Genomic DNA, 10,813 nt, shown 5'->3' with positions numbered 1-10,813 from the left:
TGTTAATATTTCTTCAGAAGTTATAAAATCTGCAAGAAAATGCAATTATCAAACATCTTTTAATTGTCAGTGCTAATCTCTTGTAAAACACCATGTTGCCTAGTAAAAAAAACGACCAACCCTACTTAACTTTTGATTCATTTGAGCAGTGATGACATTCAGTGTGTAAAAATGAGTTGAGTTATACTTCTTATTTTGCCTGGAGGTGCCTGGAAAGATACACTCTTACAGGCTTAGCCATGTTTAAAAAGGAGGTACAAGAAAAGGTAGTTTTTCCTGTACCGTTAAGTGAAACAAAAACTCTAAGTGCTTTTTTAAAAAAAAAAAAAAAAGCATCTTAAATATCTAGCTACATCTTCACTTTTATATTATTCATGAAGCTGGCAAAAGCTTATACAATCCAAGAGTCTCCAATAACTTAGCAGGCTTAAATTGCATATACTTAGGAGTAACACTGAAAGCAATTCAGTATTTCATTATACCTGTTTCACATTTTAAAACAGCTGTTTTCTTTATTTTGCTTTAGCTTGTTCATCTGGCCTGAACAACATGCAAACAGTCATAAAATTTGAGTTTATCTTGTCGCAGTCACTGATAAATTGCTTCTGTGCTAAGGAGACGTACAGTATTAATCCTATACTGCTCTTCTGTAAGGGCCTCCCAGAAGCGCTTCCACTTGTCAGCAAGCGCGCGCCTTTTACTGTTCAAGGCGGAGAGCGCGTCACTACTGTGCAGTTCAGATCTTTGGCTTTCGTGTGGCGGCATCTTCAATTCACGGTCAAAATGATCATTTAGCTTGTAAATTAGATTTCCACAGTCCATGTGGTTCACATTATAGCTCGTTAGTCAAGAAACAATTATGTCATCATGTACACCACAGAGCTAGCACAAACAGAGATACTGGTACCGTTGGCTCAGAGCCAGCTCATTAAAAGCAATTGTGTGAATAACAAAACTGTATTACAGCTTTGTAAAGAGCTGGCCACCTACCACTGGCACCAAAGCGATGGAACAACATGTGGTGCAGTAAGAGATGCTTGCTTTTAAAAAGTACACATTACTTGAATTGATTTAAAAATCTGGGGCTGAGGGAGGGATGGATGGAATTAACCATATTCTTCTTTGTGTGTAAGAAATACTCTTAGTCTGAAGTTATTTGTGTAGAGATTCATAAATTAATTTTAATTGAGATCTTTATGGGTAAGGAATTATGGAGAAAATGAGAAATGCTATGAAACTGGGTAGTTTATTGAGAGCTTCAGTGGAAACTGAAATAGCACATAGCAGCCTTCCATAATAGCTTCCAAACTAGGATTTTTTTTCTCTAATACTATTTTTAAAGCCCATCCATGCCTGTATGAGGTCTAATATTAGCCCAAAACATTTTAAATGAAGTGATTTACTGTAAAATATTGTAATTTTTTTTTCTTTTAGGCTGATATCAAGTATTTCATTTTAATATGCTGCTCCTTCCTTTCTCTTAACCTATAATGGATAACAGAGTAGATCTTTGCATCTGTTTTTAGTTATATTTTGCCTTTTCTTGAATGACTTCCTAAAAGATGGTTCCTTGAGTTACTTTTCATGTCCCCCCTTTTTTTTTAATTATGTGCTTGATGGTTCCTTGAGTTACCTTTCATGTCTGTCCCCCCCCCCTTTTTTTTTTAATTATGTGCTCTTTTAGCAGCATGAGCTCAACAGGTTTATATGTATGTATGTGTATATATATACACATACAAAAATAATACCATATATTCAAAGTCTGTAAGCTCAACCACCTTCCCTCTTTCTTTCTGCCTGTCTTACTGACATTCAGGTCATTGTATATATACAAGGTATATATACTGTATCTATAGAGAGTATATATACTTTTCTGTGTGTATATATACACACACTATATATATATAAATATATAACTACACCATGGTAGAGAGAGAAAATGCTGCTTGCTTGTTTATATCACAAACAGGGTTAAACACTTTAAGAAAAATGGTAAAATCATCTACCAGGGATAAACAACTTAAACCTTGAAAACTTATATGGGGATCCCCAAGCTTGACAGAGGAGATATACAGCCAAGTAAAATTTATTCTTAAGCCAGACATACTTGAAGACCCTGAGAGACGTACTGATTCCTGTGTGGGTTCCTAACCAGCAGACAAATTATTTTACAAACTGTAAGCTTATTAAGCTAACAATCTCTGGGCCTGATAGAAAAACTCCTAAGTGATCCCCTTAGTCAGGAATCAACCCCAGTTGCAATTGATTGAATGTTCAAGAATTGGTTTTGTAAGACACAGTTTGTTTTAACAATTTCCAACATCACTATTGCTATCCTGTCTGAGTGCCAGAAAACCCCTGACTGGTTGGGCTTCTCTAGCCATGCCAGCGGCCAGCAGCGTGAGGCTCAGGGTTAAGGAAATTTAACGCACATGGTGCTGGCACCCTGGGTTTGTTCACACGTGCTTCACATGTACAGTTTAACAGCATCGAAAAAATTCAGAAAGTGCCAAGGATATCACTAGCTGCTTTAGTAGTCAAAGTTACCCAAGTAGTTTCCCATTGGAATATTTACTATTATAACATTACTTTTAATAATATCTCATCTATTGTCTTTATTAGATTTCACATGATTGTTAAGCTTAAGTTATCAGTACTTTTTCTGTTATGTGTTCATTTGAATACTTAATTTGGAAACTTATTTTGCAATCTCTTTAATCTTTTAGAAACTCTACAGTGATGCAAGGGAAAAGAAAAGAAATAAATAAACAAACAAAACCCCACCAACTCTGACATTTCGTACAGCTTTAACAACACTGATCAGAACCACAAAGGCAAATTTTAAATATACATTGCATTATTTATATTTCAAACTCTCAGCTGTTCCAGGAAGTCTTTTGCTGTTATACTTCAAAGGTTTGTAAGAAATTATAGGAGGTTTGACCATTTCTCAAGAACTTCGAAATGAAAAAAACATTTAAAATCATGCAAAGTACTGTTTAAGAAGCCTGGGTTTATATATTTCCTTCAGCATGAAATAACTATACTGTAGGCTTTAGCCCTTGTAAGTACTTAGGAACATGTGGGAATCTCCTGAGCAGAGGAGTTGTGTACTTATCCAATAGGGAGCCTCAGTTACTCAGGGAACATACAAGGCTTGACTTTTTGCATACTAATCAATTGAGTTTCTCATGCTATCTTTTTCAATTTGGTTGAGGCAGAAAGTATTTATCTATGTGACAAAGACTTCTGAATAACCAAGAGCACAACACCTGCACTCTGTTCTCCTTCAGGAGTCTAAATCTACGTGGAACATGTGGAACATCTGATGGACAGACCAGCATACACAAAATAGAGTTGGTTTCTCTCTCTCTCTCTTTTTTTTTTTTTTTTCCTTATGCTGGTTTTCATCCTGTATTTTCATCATCTTTCTTTCAGAAAAAAAACCAGATACTCAAAATGGTAGCTTACTATTTGCTCTTTTGTCATATTTAAGTTTTGGTTATTGGCTTTAGTCAGGAGAAGAGCTTTATATTACATTGGATTTGACCTTGCATAGTCTCCAAATGAGCTACTTTCCAAAACCAGTATGGATTTGAAGACAATTGTCAGATTAATTTGTACCATCAGCAGACTTATCCAGCTACCATCCATCAGCGTAGGTAAAGTAATTAACAAGTGTATTTCTGGAATACTGGAAGATGATCTCTTGTCATAAAGGAAATCAGAGCAGATGACTCTCCAGAAAGCAAACTGATGGATAAAATGCTTCACCTTGCCCCCTCCACAATGTATTCCTGTCATTTTGCCAAGGTAAACCAAATATAATCTCAGGGGATAAAAAGAGGAAAATTAATGGCATATTATGTAATTTTGAAAAAACAAACCAAGAAAAAAACTTCAAAACCTTAGCCCTTCACAAGATACTATACACACTTGAAAAGAGAATGAGTGGATAATAAAATAATGCTGCCACTTACTTTAGTGTGATCATTATACGTTTTTCCCCACCAAATAATAGTTCACTTTGAAGAATTAATTAGATCTGTATGGAACTTTTCACAGCAAGCGTATAAAACTCTGCTTCATGGACATAGCAATGAAATTCTAAACTTAAAAGGATTCAAAAGGCTTTTAAAGTGCTTTACAATCTCCACTGGTTTTTGTTTTTCTTGTTTTTTAATTAGTTGTACTCATCCAGTAGTAGCTGTAACATCGATTTAGGGGTGCAGGCGCAGGGGCCTTCATACTTCCAGGTAACCTATCCCTGCCAGATCCTGCAGCCTGTGTAATCCCAGGCACTTTAACGGAGGTCCAGCAAGCGGCACCTCAGTAAGAATGATGCACTCTGCTACATTTCTGGCTGTTAACACAGGAGCTATTTATAGAATCATAGAATCATAGAATGGTTTGGGTTGGAAGCGACCTCAGAGATCACCTAGTTCCAACCCCCCTGCCATGGGCAGGGACACCCTCCACTAGACCATGTTGCCCAAAGCCCCATCCAACCTGGCCTTGAACACTTCCAGGGATGGGGCATCCACAGCTTCTCTGGGCAACCTGTTCCAGTGCCTCACCACCCTCACAGTAAAGAATTTCTTTCTAACATCTAATTTAAATCGACCCTCCTTCAGCTTAAACCCATTACCCCTTGTCCTGTCACTACACTCCCTGATAAACAGTCCCCCTCCAGCTTTCCTGTAGGCCCCTTCAGGTACTGGAAGGCCGCAATTAGATCTCCCCGGAGCCGTCTTTTCTGCAGGCTGAACAACCCCAACTCTCTTAGCCTGTCCTCATAGGAGAGGTGCTCCAGCCCTCTGATCAGCTTTGTGTGTTTCTGGACTCGCTCCAACAGCTCCATGCCTCTCCTGTACTGGGGCCCCCAGAGCTGGACGCAGTACTCCAGGTGGGGTCTCACAAGAGCGGAGTAGAGGGGCAGGATCACCTCCCTCGACCTGCTGGTCACGCCTCTTTTGATGCAGCCCAGGACACAGTTGGCTTTCTGGGCTGCAAGTGCACACTGCCGGTTCATGTTGAGTTTCTCATCAATCCATACCCCCAAGTCCTTCTCCTCAGGGCTGCTCTCAATCCATTCCTCACCCAGCCTGTAGTTGTGCTTGGGATTGCGCCGACGCACGTGCAGGACCTTGCACTTGGCTTTGTTGAACTTCATGCGGTTCACACGGGCCCACCTCTCCAGCCTGTCAAGGTCCCTCTGGATGGCATCCCTTCCCTCCAGCGTGTTGACCACACCACACAGCTTTGAAAGTGAGAATAATGTTCCTTCTCTCTCGATGCACGGGAGGACAAGCTATGAAGTCTGTAGCTGGAAAACACTGTCAAGGGACTCCCAGTTGTCAGATTTCAACTAGAATACTAATTTCATTGCAACTAGCTGCCAACGGCTATGATTCTTACACAAAATAAGGTTTTCTACAATGTTTCTTCACAGGCTGCAAGGAAACAAAAAATATACTTTGTCTTAAAACTAGCCTTACTGGAATCTGAAACAATAAAATGAATACTTTTAAAAAGAAAGTTCCTCAAGCTTTAGTGCAACTAGTTAACAGCACTGTTGTAGTTGATCACTATCAATTATTTAGCTATTTTGTAAGGAGAGTTAAGTTTGAAGGATTACGAATGTAATTTTTTTCAAAGTTCAGCTGCTTCTTTTTTCTCTTTTAATAGTGGCCTGGGTATTAGGAAAGCAGAAACTTCACTTCTCTGCCTCTAAAATATAGCTGCTTGTGATTCCAAAGCATTTGAAGCAACAGGAAAGACAGTCAGAAATGTGTCAAGAGCAGATAAGTCAGCACCACAACCGCTGTCTGTCTTGGGCAGCTCTGTGGCTGCGTGCTTTGTTCAACTCAGCCAGAGAGGTGTCTGAATCCTAGAAATTTCATTGCTTTGAATTTTTTATTAAATGGTAGAAGATTACTTGATATGTTTATTCATTTCACAAAGTAGGTAAGAGCACTAGATATAGGAAAGACAGTCTTTAAGCCTATAAACAGTGGAACTGGAGTAAGTGTATTAGTAGCAGGGCTTGCTTTCTCGTCTGTTCAAGGATGGGGAAGAAGAGAAAACAAAACAGCACATGTAGCTAAAGTTAAGAAAAGATCATGCCACATGGTACCTTCTGACTGAAGTGGGTTTTGTTTGTTTCTGCCAAGTTATTTTTCTTCCCTGCAGCTGTGCATTTAACACTTTTAGTTTTATTACTGATAATGCTTCCAGGACACCAGTTTCTCAGAGAGTATGTGACCGGCAGTATTGCAGTTCATCTTAAAACACATTTATCAAAATTGTGACATGATGCCTAGCAATAGCAGGGGACTAGACTCACCGACTCCAACAACACTTTTGGTCCAGTGAGATGCCAGGGTGAGGTAATTAAAAAAAAAAAAAAAAATCACCTTGAAACTCTTTCATTTTGGAAGGAAAAAAAGCAGTAAAAATGATGCCTGCAGCACTTTCTGATAAAAACCTCTTAGTTGCAGTTACTCAAAATATTAATATACATTGGCAGTTCTTCTGGTATTATTCTAAGGCTAAGTTAGAATCACTCTCTTCAAATGTCCTGCCTCAGCAAAGTGCTTTCAGATTAGTAAATCTATAAACCAGAGCTAAACATAAACTGTGTCCACTATAGTCATCCAGGTTTATGGAATATATATGTATAAATATACTTTCAGTTTGACATAAAAAAAGAAATTCAGGCATAAAAAAACAAACAAACAAACAAACAAACAACAAACTATACCTACTAGATGGAAGAGAGTTTTCCTCACAGGAAACAGTGATAAACAAATTGTTAATTTAAATACTTAGATGATCACTAGCAGGTGCTGATTACTGTCTGAGTAGATGAGGGTTACACCTGGGTACCCCCAAAAGGTATAGGCATTCTTTAGTAGGAGCAGGAGATAACACACAGGGAACGAAAAGACTAAAACAAACAAGCAAGCAAACACACACACCCCCCAACCCAAAACCTCAATAACAATAAAAAAATCCAACATGCATTTAATACCCTGTCTGAAAACTCCTGTTGCTAAATTTTTATTTTGAATGGAAGCACAGGTAATACGGAAAAGCCTCCTGTGACCAGCATTCGCAAGCTGTCTGCCATACAGTAAGACAGCATGGGGGTTGTGTAAAATTTTGAGGCCTCAGTAGCTTTAACACTTCAAAGCCCTGTTAAGTTTTCTCCAAACAAAACCCTATCCTAATCTAAACTAAACAAACACCAGTGTATTTACCAAGCAGCTACCTTGTTCAGCTTAGTTCTATAGTTTGTCAGTAAGGCTGACACCTTACCCATCTCAGTTCTCATGGCTTGATCCATACAGTCTGCATAATTCAACATCTTAGTAAGTCTTCAGGCAAGTTCTGTAAGTTACCAAGCCTCTCCTTCTCCCACTAAACTCTATCAAGTAGATTGAAAACGGGAGTATTGCAGGTTAAATTCACTAGCAACTAAGCAAACAAAAAGGCCACTGAGATATCTACTTGTTTACAGAAAAGAAGTTCTAGGATTTACCCTATAATGCTACAGACAGCATGTCAAAACTTTGCAATACAGGGATGTATTTAGATACATAGCTGTATACAAAATCTATACTAACTGTGCCCCACCAGGAAAACAGTATTTGAAACAAACAAAACAAACAAACAAACAAAAAAAACCCAAAAAAGGTGAAATTATTGCAGACAGCTGCTTCGTAATTTTCAGTTTGGACTCACTCTGTGACAACAATCCACCTATCTAAACAAGCAAACAAACAAAAAATACTTTATTAAGGAAAGATTAACTAAATCTCAAATTAGACATTGGTTTTACTTTACAATAAGGTATTGCAAAGCATTGTAGGACTGTAAACTAATGTATTAAAGAGTTACTTACATAATACTTGTCATCTGCCATGAAGTATGAAATATAAAAGCCCTTTGAGATCCACCATCTTAAACAGGTGCTCTGGCATTAATGTTATTCTCCGTATTTTTTTTTTCTCATTTGTATACTTTTGTGTACAGAAAGGTAAATTTAAAATCCAGATTACATGGTATTAAGCATGGGATATTCAACTTCACTATATTCACTTCAATGGATAGAGACATATGTGTACAGAATATGTCTAGGTACTGTTCTCATCTTCATCCTCATAGTTTCTTTGTTAACTTTACTTTTTGGATTAAATATCTGCTGGCAATTAAATGATGACAAACTATCATCAACCACTTACATATCCTGTCTGTCACCAACAACTTGTACACTGTTGTATTAAATTAATTGTTCGTAATCCCAGGAACATTAGAAACAGCTCTGAAAAACTAGACACATCTAATGATTGTTAGTTGGCCCTGCACAACCCTTGTTGTTGAACACAGGTAGGAACTAGAAGAGAAGGGAAAAAAACAGGACAGTAAGATATTTGAAATATACTTTTCTGCTTAATACTACCTAAGTATCATTTACAGAGTGAATGATTATGACAGCAAAATTCCTAAAGAACCATTTAATCCTCTCAGGAGACGAACATAAATGTATTGCTTCAGTGCCATTTGAATGGCCTGTAGACTTCGAACTAATTATTTCTTCTGTTTTCTGTCACTAGCATACTAAGCTATACGCTTGCTCTTGCGTACAAATTTGTTTTACTTCTAATTCCATCCTGAAACCCTGCCCAGCACACAAACACGTGTGCTACTGCACATACACGTGCACACACACATACACACACATTGTTCTATTGAGTTAATGCTTCTGAGAAAATAAATTAGTGAAAATCTCTGAGCACTAATCTTTTGATTAATTTAGAGGGCATTAAATTAGAGGACACTATCTGTGCTTAGACATCAAGTCAAATAAGGGTCTTAGAATGTACCATCTTTCTGGACTTCAGTGTTACAAACAATGCTCAACACATTTTCTAAATACATGCAACATGTGCCTGTAAAGTCTGGGGAAAAAAGAAACCTCTATAGCCATTACAAGTAATATCTGTACAAATGTGGAACTATGTCTAATTTACATAAATAAATAAATTTAACAACTTTAATAATTTTATAATTTAAAGAAAGATGGTAACATTATTGAAGGTCGTGTAATAATGTAAAGATATACATCATTAACTTTATTTAAAGCTCCTAGAACTTTAAGGAGTTTCTTAAACAACTCATTAGTCTTCTTTTTTTTTTTCATTTAGCACAATGATTGCAAGAAGTAGAGAGCACTTGCTTATATCCATATCTTGTAGCAGAATGGTATATCTGATGGCCCAATTCTCAAAAGATGGTCGAGTAACATTACAAAGAAAGAAGCTAAAAGTGGGGATTTTTGGTTGAGTAATTGTTTCTTCTCAATTTAAATTGCTATTAAGAAGGCAAATCCACAGAGAATGTAGAGCAGTTGATATTGGCATTTCTAAATCTTTGTAAACATTTTGAGGAGTTTTGCAATTTAAAAGATTGATGGAAGTAATGTATAAACAGGGAGTAAAGAAAGAGCAGCATTATAACTAGATGAAAATGCAAGGAAGACAGACAGTGCATAAGTGTGACTAAGTACCATTTTAAATGCACAAAAACATTATTTATTTTAGATATGGTGTGAGATGTTGCCTTGAATGGAATCATAGTTCTTCACTCAACCCTACAAACTCTAAGCAAGATCATCCTATTCATATTACCCAATTGTGTACTCCATCCATTCAATTGCTTCATAAAGGACAGCACTTCCAAAAGTTGTTCATACCTTTTCCAAGGAGTTTATGGATTTGAAGGGAAATCCCTGCTTGGTAGATAGGCCAGTATGAGGTCCTTCAAAGTACATACTCTTAGGGTCAATATAACAAACTTTAAATTTAATTTGTATATGATAAGAAAGTCAGTTTGGGGTTTGAGTTTTTTGTTTTGTTTTGTTGTTTTGTTTTGTCACTAAGTTCAAAGACTCGTAGGGGGAGAAATTAAAGATGGTTAGTGTAAGTTGTATATAGAGTATCTCCCCTTAAAGCTTCAAACTTTCAAAGTCAAAAGCTTTTGCTGTCAAATGTTTCTTGATCAAACGGGGGAAAAAAAATCAGGTAAGCTCTAAAGGAAGAATTCACAAACAGAATGAGATTACCGGCAAATTAATTTTAAAATATTTAAATATTAAGTTGTTGTAATTGAGGAGTCCTGACATAAAATACGCAATCTTCCTGAGATGTCACTTGAGAAAAGTAACAAATTTCCTGACGAACAGGAGGACACAAAATAAATACAACAGCTTCACTGCTGATATTTCCAGTTCCAGCTGTTCATGCAAGTGCAGTTTACTTTTTCAGCTATTACACTAGGATTGTGCACCACCATCATTATGTTTTTTCATTATTTCCATTGTCAGGTAGCATCATTCACACATAACATCTCCGCACTATTTGTTATTTATGAGGAAAACTTTAGTTTAAACATGATACACAGTTATAATATTATTACTGCAAAGAGTCAATCATCAATATTTCAGAGTTTTCCTTAGATTATGCCAGTACGATTGCTATCAAGAGTATTTCTTCACTAGAAAGGTTCTGATGGCTGGATGTAAGCTCCCAAGGAGTTATGTGGCAAACAGGGAGGTAAGGTACTAATCTAACTAGCGAGATACAAAGTCAGGCAGCATTATGAATAACTTACTATCATCTTCCATCAAAGATCTGCAGTGGGATACGATGACCGCTTTTGACACCTCTTTAGAGGATATCAACAAACTACAGAGGGAGGTCATTGAATGGCTTGTTAACTTGAGCATGTGACATAGCAGGGGAAACTGAAG

This window comes from Grus americana, chromosome 2 (genome assembly GCF_028858705.1).
Source record: "Grus americana isolate bGruAme1 chromosome 2, bGruAme1.mat, whole genome shotgun sequence".
In the NCBI taxonomy this organism is placed as follows: Eukaryota; Metazoa; Chordata; class Aves; order Gruiformes; family Gruidae; genus Grus; species Grus americana.
This window is presented reverse-complemented; position numbering follows the sequence as displayed.